The 6,000-nt window shown below is 49.0% G+C and overlaps 1 protein-coding gene across 6 annotated transcripts in view; it reads right to left on the reverse strand.

The window, feature by feature from the left end:
* Positions 1 to 6,000, reverse strand: part of Chd9 (chromodomain helicase DNA binding protein 9) — a 223,110-nt gene that overhangs the window by 172,123 nt on the left and 44,987 nt on the right. For 4 of the 6 annotated variants that reach the window (XM_039098060.2, XM_039098062.2, XM_039098054.2 and 1 more), the window contains exon 1: positions 5,130 to 6,000. This exon is cut by the window's right edge. The exons of the other annotated variants lie outside the window; for them this stretch is intronic. The gene's annotated coding sequence lies outside the window, so the exon portion shown is untranslated. The remainder of the gene's footprint in view (positions 1 to 5,129) is intronic. 6 annotated transcript variants of the gene reach the window in all.

The following is a 6,000-nucleotide window of genomic DNA, read 5'->3' on the forward strand; positions in this document are numbered from 1 at the left end:
GTGGTTCTGCATTTGAATGGTATGTGGGAGGCTGGAAAAAAAGATGTAAAAACTGACAAGAGTGGTAGTTGGAATGCTGGCCCAAGGAAGGGCACTAGTGGGGGGTATGGCCTTGGAGGAGGTGTGGCCTTGTTGGAGGAGGTGCGGTCTTGTTAGAGGAGGTGTGGCCTTGTTGGAGGAGGTGCGGTCTTGTTAGAGGAGGTGTGGCCTTGTTGGAGGAGGTGAGGTCTTGTTGGAGAAGGTGTGCATTGTTGGAGGAGGTGTGCATTGTTGGAGGAGGTGCGGTCTTGGAGGAGGTGTGGTCTTGTTGGAGGAGGTGCGGTTTTGTTGGAGGAGGTGTGGCCTTTTTGGAGGAGGTGAGGTTTTGTTGGAGGAGGTGTGGCCTTGTTGAAGGAGGTGTGGCCTTGCTGGAGGAGGTGTGGCCTTGTTGGAGGAGGTGTGGTCTTGTTGGAGGAGGTGCGGTCTTGTTGGAGGAGGTGTGGTCTTGTTGGAGGAGGTGTGGTTTTGTTGAAGGAGGTGTGGTTTTGTTGGAGGAGGTGTGGTTTTGTTGAAGGAGGTGTGGCCTTGTTGGAGGAGGTGTGTCACTGTGGGGTGGGTTTGATGATCCTTCTCCTTACTGCCTATGAGACCTTCAGAGCATGATGTAAAACTCTCAGCTCCTCCAGCACCATGCCTTCCTGGACGATGCTTGCGCTTTCTACCTACCACGATGATAATGAATGGAACCTCAGAACCAGTAAGCCAGACCCAATTAAATGTTGTCCTTTACGAGAGCTGCCTTGGTCATGGTGTCTCTTCACAGCCATGGAAACCCAAACTAAGACAACAAAGCAGAAACTATGCACTGCAGCTGTGCAGACCAGCCGGGATGATTGACAGCTCCTGATTAGAAACAGCGCTTCTCCATTGTTCCGCAGCCAGTGTCAACCAGAGCCAGACCTTCTGGAAATTACAGAGCCCTCTGGTATCACAGCACACTCTGGAAGCCCACTGGCATTAGCCCAACAGTTCCATAGGTTCTTGAACCTCACCCTCTCCAAGCTTTCATTCTTTAGGATGTTGTCCTTGCCTGGCCTACGCGTGGATTCTTCTGCAAGTGTCACATTGGGAAGGCAGGATGGAGGTAATGAGAAAATATCGTGTCCCCTAAACCACAAGCATTGGTACTGCTGTGTAGGAATCTCCAAGGATGGGGTGTCTCGGTGAGGTGTGATGTATAGACGGTACTGGGGACCGGCTTCAGGGAAGGATGTAAAGAATTATATAGCGGGTAAGGATTATTGCTGATCTCGCTGACCCTTACCTATAATCCCAGGACCTAGAAAGATGAGGCAATTGGGTTTCACAGTGGTCACCAACAGCTAGACTTATACTGGCAAGATCCTATGTCCAAAACAAACACGCCAACTTGGGGATGTAGTTCAGTGACAGAACTGTTACTTACCTAATTAGCATGCACAAGGCCCTGCATTCCCCTGAAAAATTTCATTTTTATATCGGATTTACATAATTTTTATATTAAATTGTTTAAATTAAATTAAAATGTAGGCTATTTACTATTTATTCCTTTTGTGTAAATGGTAGGGTGGAGGTCAGAGGACTATTTTTGGGAGTCGTTTTCCTTCTCCTACCATCTGGGTCCCAGGGATCAAACTCAGGTCATTCATTGGCCTTGGCACCAAGCCACGATAGCTACCACACCGGCTGGTTTTTATGTCAACTTGACACAGCTATAGTCATTTGGGAAGAAGAAACCTCAGCTGAGAAAATGACCCTGACGATTGGCCTGTGGACAAGCGTGGGGGCCATTTTCTACGCTGGTGATTGATGTGGGAGGGTGCATTCCATCAGGGCCCAATGGTAACATCCCCGGGCTGCTCTCCTGGATGCTTGAAGGAAGTAGGCCGCATAAGCAACAAACAGGGCTCTTCCAGGACCCCTGCTTCAGCTCCTGCCTCAAGGTTCCTGCCTCAGGGAGCTGCCCTGACTACCTTCTCTGACCGGCTGTGATGTGCAAGAAAATAAGCCAGCCAGGCAGTGGTGGTGCACGCCTTTAATCCCAGCACTTGGGAAACAGAGGCGAGTGTATCTGTGAATGACAGCCAGGGCTGCACAGAAAAACCCTGTCTTGAAAAACAAACAAAAACAAACTAAACCCTTTCCTCCCTAGACTGCTTTTAGTTGTGGTGTTTTGTCATGGCACTAGAATCCTAGCTCTTTAGACATTCACTGAGCCATCTCACCAGCACAATAATTCTTTTTTTTTCAGAGCTGAGGACCTAACCCAGGGCCTTGCGCTTGCTCGGCAAGCGCTCTAGCACTGAGCTAAATCCCCAAGACGACGATGACGATAATCACCTGGGACCTTAGAAAGAAGACATACAGCTGAAGGGCCCTGGGCTTCTAGCATTGTGTCCTGATTGTTGCCTATTTTCCTCCCTTCATCCTTTCAATCCAGGTAACTAGCACCTATCACCTAGCATATACTGTGTTTGAGGCAGTGACTTCCTAAATTCACATCCACACTTAAAAACGGAAAGAGGCCTCAGTAGCTAAGAGTCCTTGCTGCTTTTGCCCTTTAAGTTCCAGGATGTACAGGGTGGCTCAAAACCATCTATAACTCCAGCTCCAGGGGCTCTCATACCCTCTTCTGATCCCCCAGACACCAAGCATGTATATGGTACATACCTCCCGTGAGTGTGTGTGTGTGTATGTGTGTATGCATATATATATATACACATATAAATATTCATATATATCAGGCAAAATATTCAGATGCTAAAAGAAAAATGAATATATCTTTTTAAAAAAAGAAGCTGGGTGCTGGGGGTATAGCTTAGTGCTAAGAGTGCTGCCTTAGCATGTATGTTATAAACCAGGTATTGTGGTGCAACCCCCCATTTTCTGCTTGGAGAATTGGAGGTAGGGAGAACGGAAATGCAAGGTCACTCTCATTGTGAGTTCAAGCCCAGCCTGAGTTACACGGAACCTTGTCTAAAAGCAAATGAAACCTGCGTTTGGGCTAAGGGCGTTGCTTAGTATCGTGAGACCTGGGCTTTGAGCCTCAGGAGAAACAAACAAAAGCAAAATTTAAAAGTGTGCCTTATCTGCAGGCTTCTACCTAAACATAAGCATGTAGCCTTTCTTATATAAGGGAATAAAACAATGTATGACTAACTTGTGGAGCTGTCTACTTGATATGGTAGATGACCCTAAAGTCAGAGGTGACACTGTCTCTTGTTCCCTCCCTCAGCCCTTCCTGAGACAGTTTCGTGCAGCCCAGGCTAGCCTCTGATTCTCTAGAGAGCTGAGAATTACTGTGAGTGCCTGATTCCTCTGACTCCCATTCCCAGGTACTAGGGTTATAGGTGCAAGCCACCATTCCTGGATCTCAGCTCTTGATCTTTTATTATTTACTTATTTATTTTTGTTGGTTTAGGTGTTTGGGAATTTTGTCTACATGTATGTCTATGCCTCATGTGTGTACCTGGTGTCCCTGGGGCCTGAAGAGACTCCTTTGGAAATAAAGTAATATAAATGGTTACTAGACCCCAAATCTGGGTCGTCTGGAAAAGCAACCAATGCTTAACCTCTTAGCCATCTCTCTAGCCCTTCCTCATTTTGTTTGTTTGTTTGTTTATTTTGCTTTTCATTTTGAAAAAATGTCTCACTAAGTCGCCCAGGCTGGCTTTGAAGTTTTGATCACCCTGCCTTCCAATTACCTGAGATTCCCAACCAGTAGAGAACCAAGTGCTGGCTCAGGTAGGCATCATAATACATAATGAATGAACCTTACTCGAGTTATCGGATTTAATGTAGACGCTGTGATTTAGTGGAAGCAGTCTACTAAAATCCCCACTGGACTGACGGACTTAACTCTGTAAGGTCACGGTACTGCTGACTGTTAAAGGGAGGGTTTTAAGAATGCCTCTGAATTCAGAGCTCTTTCCAACTCAAAGGGGACTGTGATCTTTGGCTAGCAGTCACCTTTTTCAGGCACTATGCCCAGGGATGGGGCTGTAAGCTTGACTCTGACTCTTCTCTTATTCCCTTTTCCCACAGCACTCCCATCGCCCTCTCATTCAGAGGACACAAAGACTGCACAGGACTGCACAAAGAACCCATACACAAGATAAGTAGAGGCCATTCTGTGGGTAAGGTAGGGATGAGAACTTGCTCCCTGTGTGTGTTTTCCTAGGCTGACTGACCAGATGAATCATCAAGGTTTGTCCCGTTACTGGCATCTTAACTCACTTCTCCCCCTTTGGGTGGGCGATCATGTCGCCAGCCACAATGGTGTTTGTCCTGCACCACTTTACCTCCTCGCAGCAAAGCGTGGCCTTGAGTTGGCAGCACTGGGGGGAGGGGGGCGGGAAGTTGGAGAGGGGGTGGTGAGCCTGCAGCTCCCAGTGGCTAGCTGTTGGCTTTCCCAGCTGACTCAGCTTGCCACCACCCTCCTCAGCCACCCGCCTGCACACAGCCTTCAGCCTCTTAACTTTCCATTTCGAGGCCTCTCGCTGCTGGCTCCTGGGGAGGGAGCGCCCCTCCTGCTGCCCGGAGCGTCTGTCTGCAGCCGGGGCTGCCAGGGCACCGTGCCCGCTGCCTGGCGGGCCTTGTCTCAGGACAATTACGATCTACTGTCACGGAGTTCGGAATATAGGTCAAGGTGCTCTCGGAAGGGCCCAGGGGAGGATCACCTGACCCGGAGGTGTGGTGACTCAGCGGGAAGGATGGGGAGGGAGGGCCAGCAGGATAAAGAGTAGGTCAAGTTGCCAGTCTGGCTGATTGTCAGCAAAGGAGGAAGAAGCAGCTGGAGACCATAGGACAGATAAGATGACCTGTGGTGACCTATCCGAGGTGGCAACCAAATCCTCTCCAGAGCAGCTGTCAGCCCACGAGCAGCTAAAACTACCCGCCTCCCACTGTCTCTGCGGCTGTGAACACCTCATTAGCCACCTCCCTGCCAGAGTGAGAAACCAAATTAACATCCAGAATCAATCCAGACTCTATCCACCCAGACCTCAAGAGAAACCAAGACCACTGGCATATCACACAGAGGCAGCCGCCCCTAACAGAGGCAATCTGATTGTGCCCCCTCCGCCCCGATTCTGAATATAAAAACCACTAACCCATTTTATTGTAGACGTCCACCTGGCAGGAGCCTTCTTTCCGGGGAGAAGCAGCAGCTGCTTGCTCGGTCCCAGCCTCACTTCCTCTGGCTCCAGCTGCTGGTTCCTACCCGCCAAGCGGGGAGTTTCCTCATTCTTGGGGCTCTGGCTAGCTGAGCTGGCTACCCCTTTACCTCCCACCCCCAGCCGCTGCTCACCACCCTCTTCGGGTAGCGCTGCCGGGACTCCGGGGTTCCATGAGTCACAGGCAGGCTGGAGACAGACAGCAGGCTTCCTTTATTAAATCAGCCTCCTGCCCTGCACACCACAGAGGGAAGCTATAATTACTTGTTTGGCCCAGCTTTGAGAACTGAGCCACAGACTGTTTCACTGGGAGGGAAGTTACTGAGTCCTGCATCTATCTGGTGCGCCACCGCCCCCTCGGCAATAAGCACAACTGCCAGGGGTTAAGGACCTGTTACACAAATATCAGATGTTTTGTGTTTGTAATGGGTGCCTTGAGCCGGGACACCCAAGGCTCATCCAGCCAGCTCTCTGCAAGCTGCCAGGAGTTTTTTTGTTTAGAAAACAAAGGCGTTCTGCTTGCAGGCCGCCCACTGTCGCTTTATAAGAGATAAAGCAAAAGACGGTAGAGCATTGCTTTGGGTGTCAAAGTTATGACTGTTTGATCTTTTAGGAAAATCTCAAGCATCTCAGCTTCTTCACCAATCTAAAGGGATGTTTGAAATAGGAAAAACCTAGTTGACTACTTAAAAAAAAAAGCATAAAATTCAAATACTAGAGCAAACTTCATGAATTGTTTGGTTTCCCATTCATTTCATTCATTCATTCACTCTCGGATTTCAGTCACTCCGCAAACATTTTGGGGCAG

Source organism: Rattus norvegicus, chromosome 19 (assembly GCF_036323735.1).
Source record: "Rattus norvegicus strain BN/NHsdMcwi chromosome 19, GRCr8, whole genome shotgun sequence".
Classification (NCBI taxonomy): Eukaryota; Metazoa; Chordata; class Mammalia; order Rodentia; family Muridae; genus Rattus; species Rattus norvegicus.